Source organism: Ranitomeya variabilis, chromosome 3 (assembly GCF_051348905.1).
Source record: "Ranitomeya variabilis isolate aRanVar5 chromosome 3, aRanVar5.hap1, whole genome shotgun sequence".
NCBI lineage: Eukaryota > Metazoa > Chordata > Amphibia > Anura > Dendrobatidae > Ranitomeya > Ranitomeya variabilis.
This window is the reverse complement of record NC_135234.1, coordinates 291,476,844-291,492,477: the sequence shown is the minus strand read 5'-3', so window position 1 is coordinate 291,492,477 and position 15,634 is coordinate 291,476,844.

Sequence of the window (15,634 nt, the reverse complement as noted above, 5' to 3'; positions counted from 1 at the left end):
GCTCTGATTAACTGCTGTTTTTTTAAAACTTTGGTTCCGGCCTACTAACGGTGTCTGCCCCGGCCTGGTGTTGTCCTCAACTGAATAAAGCTGAGCTTCCACCTTCTGGCTCTGATTAACTGCTGCTTTTTTAAAACTTTGGTTCCGGCCTACTAACTGTGTCTGCCCCGGCCTGGTGTTGTCCTCAACTGAATAAAGCTGAGCTTTCACCTTCTGGCTCTGATTAACTGCTGTTTTTTTAAAAATTGGCTGTTCCGGCCTACTAACGGTGTCTGCCCCTGCCTGGTGTTGTCCTCCACTGAATAAAGCTGTGCTTCAACCTTCTGTTCCAAATTAAGATTTTTAAAAAAGAAATTGGGTGTTTAGGGCCTACTAACGTTGTCTGCCCCTGCCTGGTGTTGTCCTCAACTGAATAAAGCTGAGCTTCCACCTTCTGGCTCTGATTAACTGCTGTTTTTTTAAAACTTTGGTTCCGGCCTACTAACTGTGTCTGCCCCGGCCTGGTGTTGTCCTCAACTGAATAAAGCTGAGCTTCCACCTTCTGGCTCTGATTAACTGCTGTTTTTTTAAAAATTGGCTGTTCCGGCCTACTAACGGTGTCTGCCCCTGCCTGGTGTTGTCCTCCACTGAATAAAGCTGTGCTTCAACCTTCTGTTCCAAATTAAGATTTTTAAAAAAGAAATTGGGTGTTTAGGGCCTACTAACGTTGTCTGCCCCTGCCTGGTGTTGTCCTCAACTGAATAAAGCTGAGCTTCCACCTTCTGGCTCTGATTAACTGCTGGTTTTTTTAAAAATTGGCTGTTCCGGCCTACTAACGGTGTCTGCCCCTGCCTGGTGTTGTCCTCAACTGAATAAAGCTGAGCTTCCACCTTCTTGCTCTGATTAACTGCTGTTTTTTTAAAACTTTGGTTCCAGCCTACTAACGGTGTCTGCCGCTGCCTGGTGTTGTCCTCAACTGAATAAAGCTGAGCTTCCACTTTCTGGCTCTGATTAACTGCTGTTTTTTTAAAACTTTGGTTCCGGCCTACTAACGGTGTCTGCCCCTGCCTGGTGTTGTCCTCAACTGAATAAAGCTGAGCTTCCACCTTCTGGCTCTGATTAACTGCTGTTTTTTTTAAAATTGGCTGTTCCGGCCTACTAACTTTGTCTGCCCCTACCTGGTGTTGTCCTCAACTGAATAAAGCTGAGCTTCCACCTTCTGGCTCTGATTAACTGCTGTTTTTTAAAAAATTGGATGTTCCGGCCTACTAACGGTGTCTGCCACTGCCTGGTGTTGTCCTCCACTGAATAAAGCTGTGCTTCAACCTTCTGTTCCAAATTAAGATTTTTAAAAAAGAAATTGGGTGTTTAGGGCCTACTAACGTTGTCTGCCCCTCCCTGGTGTTGTCCTCAACTGAATAAAGCTGAGCTTCCACCTTCTGGCTCTGATTAACTGCTGTTTTTTTAAAAATTGGCTGTTCCGGCCTACTAATGGTGTCTGCCCCTGCCTGGTGTTGTCCTCAACTGAATAAAGCTGAGCTTCCACCTTCTGGCTCTGATTAACTGCTGTTTTTTTTAAAAATTGGCTGTTCCGGCCTACTAACGGTGTCTGCCCCTGCCTGGTGTTGTCCTCAACTGAATAAAGCTGAGCTTCCACCTTCTGGCTCTGATTAACTGCTGTTTTTTTAAAACTTTGGTTCCGGCCTACTAACGGTGTCTGCCCCGGCCTGGTGTTGTCCTCAACTGAATAAAGCTGAGCTTCCACCTTCTGGCTCTGATTAACTGCTGTTTTTTTAAAAATTGGCTGTTCCGGCCTACTAACGGTGTCTGCCGCTGCCTGGTGTTGTCCTCAACTGAATAAAGCTGAGCTTCCACCTTCTGGCTCTGATTAACTGCTGTTTTTTTAAAAATTGGCTGTTCCGGCCTACTAACGGTGTCTGCCCCTGCCTGGTGTTGTCCTCAACTGAATAAAGCTGAGCTTCCACCTTCTGGCTCTGATTAACTGCTGTTTTTTTAAAACTTTGGTTCCGGCCTACTAACGGTGTCTGCCCCGGCCTGGTGTTGTCCTCAACTGAATAAAGCTGAGCTTCCACCTTCTGGCTCTGATTAACTGCTGTTTTTTTAAAAATTGGCTGTTCCGGCCTACTAACGGTGTCTGCCCCTGCCTGGTGTTGTCCTCAACTGAATAAAGCTGAGCTTCCACCTTCTGGCTCTGATTAACTGCTGTTTTTTAAAAAATTGGCTGTTCCGGCCTACTAACGGTGTCTGCCCCTGCCTGGTGTTGTCCTCAACTGAATAAAGCTGAGCTTCCACCTTCTGGCTCTGATTAACTGCTGTTTTTTTAAAACTTTGGCTCCGGCCTACTAACGGTGTCTGCCCCTGCCTGGTGTTGTCCTCAACTGAATTACGCTGAGCTTCCACCTTCTGGCTCTGATTAACTGCTGTTTTTTTTTAAATTAGCTGTTCCGGCCTACTAACGGTGTCTGCCCCTGCCTGGTGTTGTCCTCCACTGAATAAAGCTGTGCTTCAACCTTCTGTTCCAAACTAAGATTTTTAAAAAAGAAATTGGGTGTTTAGGGCGTACTAACGTTGTCTGCCCCTCCCTGGTGTTGTCCTCAACTGAATAAAGCTGAGCTTCCACCTTCTGGCTCTGATTAACTGCTGTTTTTTTAAAAATTGGCTGTTCCGGCCTACTAATGGTGTCTGCCCCTGCCTGGTGTTGTCCTCAACTGAATAAAGCTGAGCTTCCACCTTCTGGCTCTGATTAACTGCTGTTTTTTTAAAAATTGGCTGTTCCGGCCTACTAACGGTGTCTGCCCCTGCCTGGTGTTGTCCTCAACTGAATAAAGCTGAGCTTCCACCTTCTGGCTCTGATTAACTGCTGTTTTTTTAAAACTTTGGTTCCGGCCTACTAACTGTGTCTGCCCCGGCCTGGTGTTGTCCTCAACTGAATAAAGCTGAGCTTTCACCTTCTGGCTCTGATTAACTGCTGTTTTTTTAAAAATAGGCTGTTCCGGCCTATTAACGGTGTCTGCCGCTGCCTGGTGTTGTCCTCAACTGAATAAAGCTGAGCTTCCACCTTCTGGCTCTGATTAACTGCTGTTTTTTTAAAACTTTGGTTCCGGCCTACTAACAGTGTCTGCCCCTGCCTGGTGTTGTCCTCAACTGAATAAAGCTGAGCTTCCACCTTCTGGCTCTGATTAACTGCTGTTTTTTTTAAAATTGGCTGTTCCGGCCTACTAACGGTGTCTGCCCCTGCCTGGTGTTGTCCTCAACTGAATAAAGCTGAGCTTCCACCTTCTGGCTCTGATTAACTGCTGTTTTTTTAAAACTTTGGTTCCGGCCTACTAACGGTGTCTGCCCCGACCTGGTGTTGTCCTCAACTGAATAAAGCTGAGCTTCCACCTTCTGGCTCTGATTAACTGCTGTTTTTTTAAAACTTTGGTTCCGGCCTACTAACGGTGTCTGCCCCTGCCTGGTGTTGTCCTCAACTGAATAAAGCTGAGCTTCCACCTTCTGGCTCTGATTAACTGCTGTTTTTTTAAAACTTTGGTTCCGGCCTACTAACGGTGTCTGCCCTGGCCTGGTGTTGTCCTCAACTGAATAAAGCTGAGCTTCCACCTTCTGGCTCTGATTAACTGCTGTTTTTTTTTAAATTAGCTGTTCCGGCCTACTAACGGTGTCTGCCCCTGCCTGGTGTTGTCCTCCACTGAATAAAGCTGTGCTTCAACCTTCTGTTCCAAACTAAGATTTTTAAAAAAGAAATTGGGTGTTTAGGGCGTACTAACGTTGTCTGCCCCTCCCTGGTGTTGTCCTCAACTGAATAAAGCTGAGCTTCCACCTTCTGGCTCTGATTAACTGCTGTTTTTTTAAAAATTGGCTGTTCCGGCCTACTAATGGTGTCTGCCCCTGCCTGGTGTTGTCCTCAACTGAATAAAGCTGAGCTTCCACCTTCTGGCTCTGATTAACTGCTGTTTTTTTAAAACTTTGGTTCCGGCCTACTAACTGTGTCTGCCCCGGCCTGGTGTTGTCCTCAACTGAATAAAGCTGAGCTTTCACCTTCTGGCTCTGATTAACTGCTGTTTTTTTAAAAATTGGCTGTTCCGGCCTATTAACGGTGTCTGCCGCTGCCTGGTGTTGTCCTCAACTGAATAAAGCTGAGCTTCCACCTTCTGGCTCTGATTAACTGCTGTTTTTTTAAAACTTTGGTTCCGGCCTACTAACGGTGTCTGCCCCTGCCTGGTGTTGTCCTCAACTGAATAAAGCTGAGCTTCCACCTTCTGGCTCTGATTAACTGCTGTTTTTTTTTAAATTGGCTGTTCCGGCCTACTAACGGTGTCTGCCCCTGCCTGGTGTTGTCCTCAACTGAATAAAGCTGAGCTTCCACCTTCTGGCTCTGATTAACTGCTGTTTTTTTAAAACTTTGGTTCCGGCCTACTAACGGTGTCTGCCCCGACCTGGTGTTGTCCTCAACTGAATAAAGCTGAGCTTCCACCTTCTGGCTCTGATTAACTGCTGTTTTTTTAAAACTTTGGTTCCGGCCTACTAACGGTGTCTGCCCCTGCCTGGTGTTGTCCTCAACTGAATAAAGCTGAGCTTCCACCTTCTGGCTCTGATTAACTGCTGTTTTTTTAAAACTTTGGTTCCGGCCTACTAACGGTGTCTGCCCTGGCCTGGTGTTGTCCTCAACTGAATAAAGCTGAGCTTCCACCTTCTGGCTCTGATTAACTGCTGTTTTTTTAAAAATTGGCTGTTCCGGCCTACTAACGGTGTCTGCCGCTGCCTGGTGTTGTCCTCAGCTGAATAAAGCTGAGCTTCCACCTTCTGGCTCTGATTAACTGCTGTTTTTTTAAATATTGGCTGTTCCGGCCTACTAACGGTGTCTGCCCCTGCCTGGTGTTGTCCTCCACTGAATAAAGCTGTGCTTCAACCTTCTGTTCAAAATTAAGATTTTTAAAAAAGAAATTGGGTGTTTAGGGCCTACTAACGTTGTCTGCCCCTCCCTGGTGTTGTCCTCAACTGAATAAAGCTGATTTCCACCTTCTGGTTCTGATTAACTGCCGTTTTTTTAAAATTTGCTGTTCCGGCCTACTAATGGTGTCTGCCCCTGCCTGGTGTTGTCCTCAACTGAATAAAGCTGAGCTTCCACCTTCTGGCTCTGATTAACTGCTGTTTTTTTATAACTTTGGTTCCGGCCTACTAACGGTGTCTGCCCCGGCCTGGTGTTGTCCTCAACTGAATAAAGCTGAGCTTCCACCTTCTGGCTCTGATTAACTGCTGTTTTTTAAAAAATTGGCTGTTCCGGCCTACTAACGGTGTCTGCCGCTGCCTGGTGTTGTCCTCAACTGAATAAAGCTGAGCTTCCACCTTCTGGCTCTGATTAACTGCTGTTTTTTTAAAACTTTGGTTCCGGCCTACTAACGGTGTCTGCCCCTGCCTGGTGTTGTCCTCAACTGAATAAAGCTGAGCTTCCACCTTCTGGCTCTGATTAACTGCTGTTTTTTTTAAAATTGGCTGTTCCGGCCTACTAACGGTGTCTGCCCCTGCCTGGTGTTGTCCTCAACTGAATAAAGCTGAGCTTCCACCTTCTGGCTCTGATTAACTGCTGTTTTTTTAAAAATTGGCTGTTCCGGCCTACTAACGGTGTCTGCCGCTGCCTGGTGTTGTCCTCAACTGAATAAAGCTGAGCTTCCACCTTCTGGCTCTGATTAACTGCTGTTTTTTTAAAAATTGGCTGTTCCGGCCTACTAACGGTGTCTGCCCCTGCCTGGTGTTGTCCTCAACTGAATAAAGCTGAGCTTCCACCTTCTGGCTCTGATTAACTGCTGTTTTTTTAAAACTTTGGTTCCGGCCTACTAACGGTGTCTGCCCCGGCCTGGTGTTGTCCTCAACTGAATAAAGCTGAGCTTCCACCTTCTGGCTCTGATTAACTGCTGTTTTTTTAAAAATTGGCTGTTCCGGCCTACTAACGGTGTCTGCCCCTGCCTGGTGTTGTCCTCAACTGAATAAAGCTGAGCTTCCACCTTCTGGCTCTGATTAACTGCTGTTTTTTAAAAAATTGGCTGTTCCGGCCTACTAACGGTGTCTGCCCCTGCCTGGTGTTGTCCTCAACTGAATAAAGCTGAGCTTCCACCTTCTGGCTCTGATTAACTGCTGTTTTTTTAAAACTTTGGCTCCGGCCTACTAACGGTGTCTGCCCCTGCCTGGTGTTGTCCTCAACTGAATAAAGCTGAGCTTCCACCTTCTGGCTCTGATTAACTGCTGTTTTTTTTTAAATTAGCTGTTCCGGCCTACTAACGGTGTCTGCCCCTGCCTGGTGTTGTCCTCCACTGAATAAAGCTGTGCTTCAACCTTCTGTTCCAAACTAAGATTTTTAAAAAAGAAATTGGGTGTTTAGGGCGTACTAACGTTGTCTGCCCCTCCCTGGTGTTGTCCTCAACTGAATAAAGCTGAGCTTCCACCTTCTGGCTCTGATTAACTGCTGTTTTTTTAAAAATTGGCTGTTCCGGCCTACTAATGGTGTCTGCCCCTGCCTGGTGTTGTCCTCAACTGAATAAAGCTGAGCTTCCACCTTCTGGCTCTGATTAACTGCTGTTTTTTTAAAAATTGGCTGTTCCGGCCTACTAACGGTGTCTGCCCCTGCCTGGTGTTGTCCTCAACTGAATAAAGCTGAGCTTCCACCTTCTGGCTCTGATTAACTGCTGTTTTTTTAAAACTTTGGTTCCGGCCTACTAACTGTGTCTGCCCCGGCCTGGTGTTGTCCTCAACTGAATAAAGCTGAGCTTTCACCTTCTGGCTCTGATTAACTGCTGTTTTTTTAAAAATAGGCTGTTCCGGCCTATTAACGGTGTCTGCCGCTGCCTGGTGTTGTCCTCAACTGAATAAAGCTGAGCTTCCACCTTCTGGCTCTGATTAACTGCTGTTTTTTTAAAACTTTGGTTCCGGCCTACTAACAGTGTCTGCCCCTGCCTGGTGTTGTCCTCAACTGAATAAAGCTGAGCTTCCACCTTCTGGCTCTGATTAACTGCTGTTTTTTTTAAAATTGGCTGTTCCGGCCTACTAACGGTGTCTGCCCCTGCCTGGTGTTGTCCTCAACTGAATAAAGCTGAGCTTCCACCTTCTGGCTCTGATTAACTGCTGTTTTTTTAAAACTTTGGTTCCGGCCTACTAACGGTGTCTGCCCCGACCTGGTGTTGTCCTCAACTGAATAAAGCTGAGCTTCCACCTTCTGGCTCTGATTAACTGCTGTTTTTTTAAAAATTGGCTGTTCCGGCCTACTAATGGTGTCTGCCCCTGCCTGGTGTTGTCCTCAACTGAATAAAGCTGAGCTTCCACCTTCTGGCTCTGATTAACTGCTGTTTTTTTAAAACTTTGGTTCCGGCCTACTAACTGTGTCTGCCCCGGCCTGGTGTTGTCCTCAACTGAATAAAGCTGAGCTTTCACCTTCTGGCTCTGATTAACTGCTGTTTTTTTAAAAATTGGCTGTTCCGGCCTATTAACGGTGTCTGCCGCTGCCTGGTGTTGTCCTCAACTGAATAAAGCTGAGCTTCCACCTTCTGGCTCTGATTAACTGCTGTTTTTTTAAAACTTTGGTTCCGGCCTACTAACGGTGTCTGCCCCTGCCTGGTGTTGTCCTCAACTGAATAAAGCTGAGCTTCCACCTTCTGGCTCTGATTAACTGCTGTTTTTTTTAAAATTGGCTGTTCCGGCCTACTAACGGTGTCTGCCCCTGCCTGGTGTTGTCCTCAACTGAATAAAGCTGAGCTTCCACCTTCTGGCTCTGATTAACTGCTGTTTTTTTAAAACTTTGGTTCCGGCCTACTAACGGTGTCTGCCCCGACCTGGTGTTGTCCTCAACTGAATAAAGCTGAGCTTCCACCTTCTGGCTCTGATTAACTGCTGTTTTTTTAAAACTTTGGTTCCGGCCTACTAACGGTGTCTGCCCCTGCCTGGTGTTGTCCTCAACTGAATAAAGCTGAGCTTCCACCTTCTGGCTCTGATTAACTGCTGTTTTTTTAAAACTTTGGTTCCGGCCTACTAACGGTGTCTGCCCTGGCCTGGTGTTGTCCTCAACTGAATAAAGCTGAGCTTCCACCTTCTGGCTCTGATTAACTGCTGTTTTTTTAAAAATTGGCTGTTCCGGCCTACTAACGGTGTCTGCCGCTGCCTGGTGTTGTCCTCAGCTGAATAAAGCTGAGCTTCCACCTTCTGGCTCTGATTAACTGCTGTTTTTTTAAATATTGGCTGTTCCGGCCTACTAACGGTGTCTGCCCCTGCCTGGTGTTGTCCTCCACTGAATAAAGCTGTGCTTCAACCTTCTGTTCAAAATTAAGATTTTTAAAAAAGAAATTGGGTGTTTAGGGCCTACTAACGTTGTCTGCCCCTCCCTGGTGTTGTCCTCAACTGAATAAAGCTGAGCTTCCACCTTCTGGTTCTGATTAACTGCCGTTTTTTTAAAATTTGCTGTTCCGGCCTACTAATGGTGTCTGCCCCTGCCTGGTGTTGTCCTCAACTGAATAAAGCTGAGCTTCCACCTTCTGGCTCTGATTAACTGCTGTTTTTTTATAACTTTGGTTCCGGCCTACTAACGGTGTCTGCCCCGGCCTGGTGTTGTCCTCAACTGAATAAAGCTGAGCTTCCACCTTCTGGCTCTGATTAACTGCTGTTTTTTAAAAAATTGGCTGTTCCGGCCTACTAACGGTGTCTGCCGCTGCCTGGTGTTGTCCTCAACTGAATAAAGGTGAGCTTCCACCTTCTGGCTCTGATTAACTGCTGTTTTTTTAAAACTTTGGTTCCGGCCTACTAACGGTGTCTGCCCCGGCCTGGTGTTGTCCTCAACTGAATAAAGCTGAGCTTCCACCTTCTGGCTCTGATTAACTGCTGTTTTTTTAAAAATTGGCTGTTCCGGCCTACTAACGGTGTCTGCCGCTGCCTGGTGTTGTCCTCAACTGAATAAAGCTGAGCTTCCACCTTCTGGCTCTGATTAACTGCTGTTTTTTTAAAAATTGGCTGTTCCGGCCTACTAACGGTGTCTGCCCCTGCCTGGTGTTGTCCTCAACTGAATAAAGCTGAGCTTCCACCTTCTGGCTCTGATTAACTGCTGTTTTTTTAAAAATTGGCTGTTCCGGCCTACTAACGGTGTCTGCCCCTGCCTGGTGTTGTCCTCAACTGAATAAAGCTGAGCTTCCACCTTCTGGCTCTGATTAACTGCTGTTTTTTTAAAACTTTGGTTCCGGCCTACTAACGGTGTCTGCCCCGGCCTGGTGTTGTCCTCAACTGAATAAAGCTGAGCTTCCATCTTCTGGCTCTGATTAACTGCTGTTTTTTTAAAAATTGGCTGTTCCGGCCTACTAACGGTGTCTGCCGCTGCCTGGTGTTGTCCTCAACTGAATAAAGCTGAGCTTCCACCTTCTGGCTCTGATTAACTGCTGTTTTTTTAAAAATTGGCTGTTCCGGCCTACTAACGGTGTCTGCCGCTGCCTGGTGTTGTCCTCAACTGAATAAAGCTGAGCTTCCACCTTCTGGCTCTGATTAACTGCTGTTTTTTAAAAAATTGGCTGTTCCGGCCTACTAACGGTGTCTGCCGCTGCCTGGTGTTGTCCTCAACTGAATAAAGCTGAGCTTCCACCTTCTGGCTCTGATTAACTGCTGTTTTTTTAAAACTTTGGTTCCGGCCTTCTAACGGTGTCTGCCCCGGCCTGGTGTTGTCCTCAACTGAATAAAGCTGAGCTTCCACCTTCTGGCTCTGATTAACTGCTGTTTTTTTAAAACATTGGTTCCGGCCTACTAACGGTGTCTGCCCCTGCCTGGTGTTGTCCTCAACTGAATAAAGCTGAGCTTCCACCTTCTGGCTCTGATTAACTGCTGTTTTTTTAAAACTTTGGTTCCGGCCTACTAACTGTGTCTGCCCCGGCCTGGTGTTGTCCTCAACTGAATAAAGCTGAGCTTTCACCTTCTGGCTCTGATTAACTGCTGTTTTTTTAAAAATAGGCTGTTCCGGCCTATTAACGGTGTCTGCCGCTGCCTGGTGTTGTCCTCAACTGAATAAAGCTGAGCTTCCACCTTCTGGCTCTGATTAACTGCTGTTTTTTTAAAACTTTGGTTCCGGCCTACTAACAGTGTCTGCCCCTGCCTGGTGTTGTCCTCAACTGAATAAAGCTGAGCTTCCACCTTCTGGCTCTGATTAACTGCTGTTTTTTTTAAAATTGGCTGTTCCGGCCTACTAACGGTGTCTGCCCCTGCCTGGTGTTGTCCTCAACTGAATAAAGCTGAGCTTCCACCTTCTGGCTCTGATTAACTGCTGTTTTTTTAAAACTTTGGTTCCGGCCTACTAACGGTGTCTGCCCCGACCTGGTGTTGTCCTCAACTGAATAAAGCTGAGCTTCCACCTTCTGGCTCTGATTAACTGCTGTTTTTTTAAAACTTTGGTTCCGGCCTACTAACGGTGTCTGCCCCTGCCTGGTGTTGTCCTCAACTGAATAAAGCTGAGCTTCCACCTTCTGGCTCTGATTAACTGCTGTTTTTTAAAAAATTGGCTGTTCCGGCCTACTAACGGTGTCTGCCCCTGCCTGGTGTTGTCCTCCACTGAATAAAGCTGTGCTTCAACCTTCTGTTCCAAATTAAGATTTTTAAAAAAGAAATTGGGTGTTTAGGGCCTACTAACGTTGTCTGCCCCTCCCTGGTGTTGTCCTCAACTGAATAAAGCTGAGCTTCCACCTTCTGGCTCTGATTAACTGCTGTTTTTTTAAAAATTGGCTGTTCCGGCCTACTAATGGTGTCTGCCCCTGCCTGGTGTTGTCCTCAACTGAATAAAGCTGAGCTTCCACCTTCTGGCTCTGATTAACTGCTGGTTTTTTTAAAAATTGGCTGTTCCGGCCTACTAACGGTGTCTGCCCCTGCCTGGTGTTGTCCTCAACTGAATAAAGCTGAGCTTCCACCTTCTGGCTCTGATTAACTGCTGTTTTTTTAAAACTTTGGTTCCGGCCTACTAACGGTGTCTGCCCCGGCCTGGTGTTGTCCTCAACTGAATAAAGCTGAGCTTCCACCTTCTGGCTCTGATTAACTGCTGTTTTTTTAAAAATTGGCTGTTCCGGCCTACTAACGGTGTCTGCCGCTGCCTGGTGTTGTCCTCAACTGAATAAAGCTGAGCTTCCACCTTCTGGCTCTGATTAACTGCTGTTTTTTTAAAAATTGGCTGTTCCGGCCTACTAACGGTGTCTGCCCCTGCCTGGTGTTGTCCTCAACTGAATAAAGCTGAGCTTCCACCTTCTGGCTCTGATTAACTGCTGTTTTTTTAAAACTTTGGTTCCGGCCTACTAACGGTGTCTGCCCCGGCCTGGTGTTGTCCTCAACTGAATAAAACTGAGCTTCCACCTTCTGGCTCTGATTAACTGCTGTTTTTTTAAAAATTGGCTGTTCCGGCCTACTAACGGTGTCTGCCCCTGCCTGGTGTTGTCCTCAACTGAATAAAGCTGAGCTTCCACCTTCTGGCTCTGATTAACTGCTGTTTTTTAAAAAATTGGCTGTTCCGGCCTACTAACGGTGTCTGCCCCTGCCTGGTGTTGTCCTCAACTGAATAAAGCTGAGCTTCCACCTTCTGGCTCTGATTAACTGCTGTTTTTTTAAAACTTTGGTTCCGGCCTACTAACGGTGTCTGCCCCTGCCTGGTGTTGTCCTCAACTGAATAAAGCTGAGCTTCCACCTTCTGGCTCTGATTAACTGCTGTTTTTTTTTAAATTAGCTGTTCCGGCCTACTAACGGTGTCTGCCCCTGCCTGGTGTTGTCCTCCACTGAATAAAGCTGTGCTTCAACCTTCTGTTCCAAATTAAGATTTTTAAAAAAGAAATTGGGTGTTTAGGGCGTACTAACGTTGTCTGCCCCTCCCTGGTGTTGTCCTCAACTGAATAAAGCTGAGCTTCCACCTTCTGGCTCTGATTAACTGCTGTTTTTTTAAAAATTGGCTTTTCCGGCCTACTAATGGTGTCTGCCCCTGCCTGGTGTTGTCCTCAACTGAATAAAGCTGAGCTTCCACCTTCTGGCTCTGATTAACTGCTGTTTTTTTAAAAATTGGCTGTTCCGGCCTACTAACGGTGTCTGCCCCTGCCTGGTGTTGTCCTCAACTGAATAAAGCTGAGCTTCCACCTTCTGGCTCTGATTAACTGCTGTTTTTTTAAAACTTTGGTTCCGGCCTACTAACTGTGTCTGCCCCGGCCTGGTGTTGTCCTCAACTGAATAAAGCTGAGCTTTCACCTTCTGGCTCTGATTAACTGCTGTTTTTTTAAAAATAGGCTGTTCCGGCCTATTAACGGTGTCTGCCGCTGCCTGGTGTTGTCCTCAACTGAATAAAGCTGAGCTTCCACCTTCTGGCTCTGATTAACTGCTGTTTTTTTAAAACTTTGGTTCCGGCCTACTAACAGTGTCTGCCCCTGCCTGGTGTTGTCCTCAACTGAATAAAGCTGAGCTTCCACCTTCTGGCTCTGATTAACTGCTGTTTTTTTTAAAATTGGCTGTTCCGGCCTACTAACGGTGTCTGCCCCTGCCTGGTGTTGTCCTCAACTGAATAAAGCTGAGCTTCCACCTTCTGGCTCTGATTAACTGCTGTTTTTTTAAAACTTTGGTTCCGGCCTACTAACGGTGTCTGCCCCGACCTGGTGTTGTCCTCAACTGAATAAAGCTGAGCTTCCACCTTCTGGCTCTGATTAACTGCTGTTTTTTTAAAACTTTGGTTCCGGCCTACTAACGGTGTCTGCCCCTGCCTGGTGTTGTCCTCAACTGAATAAAGCTGAGCTTCCACCTTCTGGCTCTGATTAACTGCTGTTTTTTTAAAACTTTGGTTCCGGCCTACTAACGGTGTCTGCCCTGGCCTGGTGTTGTCCTCAACTGAATAAAGCTGAGCTTCCACCTTCTGGCTCTGATTAACTGCTGTTTTTTTTTAAATTAGCTGTTCCGGCCTACTAACGGTGTCTGCCCCTGCCTGGTGTTGTCCTCCACTGAATAAAGCTGTGCTTCAACCTTCTGTTCCAAACTAAGATTTTTAAAAAAGAAATTGGGTGTTTAGGGCGTACTAACGTTGTCTGCCCCTCCCTGGTGTTGTCCTCAACTGAATAAAGCTGAGCTTCCACCTTCTGGCTCTGATTAACTGCTGTTTTTTTAAAAATTGGCTGTTCCGGCCTACTAATGGTGTCTGCCCCTGCCTGGTGTTGTCCTCAACTGAATAAAGCTGAGCTTCCACCTTCTGGCTCTGATTAACTGCTGTTTTTTTAAAACTTTGGTTCCGGCCTACTAACTGTGTCTGCCCCGGCCTGGTGTTGTCCTCAACTGAATAAAGCTGAGCTTTCACCTTCTGGCTCTGATTAACTGCTGTTTTTTTAAAAATTGGCTGTTCCGGCCTATTAACGGTGTCTGCCGCTGCCTGGTGTTGTCCTCAACTGAATAAAGCTGAGCTTCCACCTTCTGGCTCTGATTAACTGCTGTTTTTTTAAAACTTTGGTTCCGGCCTACTAACGGTGTCTGCCCCTGCCTGGTGTTGTCCTCAACTGAATAAAGCTGAGCTTCCACCTTCTGGCTCTGATTAACTGCTGTTTTTTTTAAAATTGGCTGTTCCGGCCTACTAACGGTGTCTGCCCCTGCCTGGTGTTGTCCTCAACTGAATAAAGCTGAGCTTCCACCTTCTGGCTCTGATTAACTGCTGTTTTTTTAAAACTTTGGTTCCGGCCTACTAACGGTGTCTGCCCCGACCTGGTGTTGTCCTCAACTGAATAAAGCTGAGCTTCCACCTTCTGGCTCTGATTAACTGCTGTTTTTTTAAAACTTTGGTTCCGGCCTACTAACGGTGTCTGCCCCTGCCTGGTGTTGTCCTCAACTGAATAAAGCTGAGCTTCCACCTTCTGGCTCTGATTAACTGCTGTTTTTTTAAAACTTTGGTTCCGGCCTACTAACGGTGTCTGCCCTGGCCTGGTGTTGTCCTCAACTGAATAAAGCTGAGCTTCCACCTTCTGGCTCTGATTAACTGCTGTTTTTTTAAAAATTGGCTGTTCCGGCCTACTAACGGTGTCTGCCGCTGCCTGGTGTTGTCCTCAGCTGAATAAAGCTGAGCTTCCACCTTCTGGCTCTGATTAACTGCTGTTTTTTTAAATATTGGCTGTTCCGGCCTACTAACGGTGTCTGCCCCTGCCTGGTGTTGTCCTCCACTGAATAAAGCTGTGCTTCAACCTTCTGTTCAAAATTAAGATTTTTAAAAAAGAAATTGGGTGTTTAGGGCCTACTAACGTTGTCTGCCCCTCCCTGGTGTTGTCCTCAACTGAATAAAGCTGAGCTTCCACCTTCTGGTTCTGATTAACTGCCGTTTTTTTTAAAATTGGCTGTTCCGGCCTACTAATGGTGTCTGCCCCTGCCTGGTGTTGTCCTCAACTGAATAAAGCTGAGCTTCCACCTTCTGGCTCTGATTAACTGCTGTTTTTTTATAACTTTGGTTCCGGCCTACTAACGGTGTCTGCCCCGGCCTGGTGTTGTCCTCAACTGAATAAAGCTGAGCTTCCACCTTCTGGCTCTGATTAACTGCTGTTTTTTAAAAAATTGGCTGTTCCGGCCTACTAACGGTGTCTGCCGCTGCCTGGTGTTGTCCTCAACTGAATAAAGCTGAGCTTCCACCTTCTGGCTCTGATTAACTGCTGTTTTTTTAAAACTTTGGTTCCGGCCTACTAACGGTGTCTGCCCCTGCCTGGTGTTGTCCTCAACTGAATAAAGCTGAGCTTCCACCTTCTGGCTCTGATTAACTGCTGTTTTTTTTAAAATTGGCTGTTCCGGCCTACTAACGGTGTCTGCCCCTGCCTGGTGTTGTCCTCAACTGAATAAAGCTGAGCTTCCACCTTCTGGCTCTGATTAACTGCTGTTTTTTAAAAAATTGGCTGTTCCGGCCTACTAACGGTGTCTGGTTCTGCCTGGTGTTGTCCTCCACTGAATAAAGCTGTGCTTCAACCTTCTGTTCCAAATTAAGATTTTTAAAAAAGAAATTGGGTGTTTAGGGCCTACTAACGTTGTCTGCCCCTCCCTGGTGTTGTCCTCAACTGAATAAAGCTGAGCTTCCACCTTCTGGCTCTGATTAACTGCTGTTTTTTTAAAAATTGGCTGTTCCGGCCTACTAATGGTGTCTGCCCCTGCCTGGTGTTGTCCTCAACTGAATAAAGCTGAGCTTCCACCTTCTGGCTCTGATTAACTGCTGTTTTTTTAAAAAATTGGCTGTTCCGGCCTACTAACGGTGTCTGCCCCTGCCTGGTGTTGTCCTCAACTGAATAAAGGTGAGCTTCCACCTTCTGGCTCTGATTAACTGCTGTTTTTTTAAAACTTTGGTTCCGGCCTACTAACGGTGTCTGCCCCGGCCTGGTGTTGTCCTCAACTGAATAAAGCTGAGCTTCCACCTTCTGGCTCTGATTAACTGCTGTTTTTTTAAAAATTGGCTGTTCCGGCCTACTAACGGTGTCTGCCGCTGCCTGGTGTTGTCCTCAACTGAATAAAGCTGAGCTTCCACCTTCTGGCTCTGATTAACTGCTGTTTTTTTAAAAATTGGCTGTTCCGGCCTACTAACGGTGTCTGCCCCTGCCTGGTGTTGTCCTCAACTGAATAAAGCTGAGCTTCCACCTTCTGGCTCTGATTAACT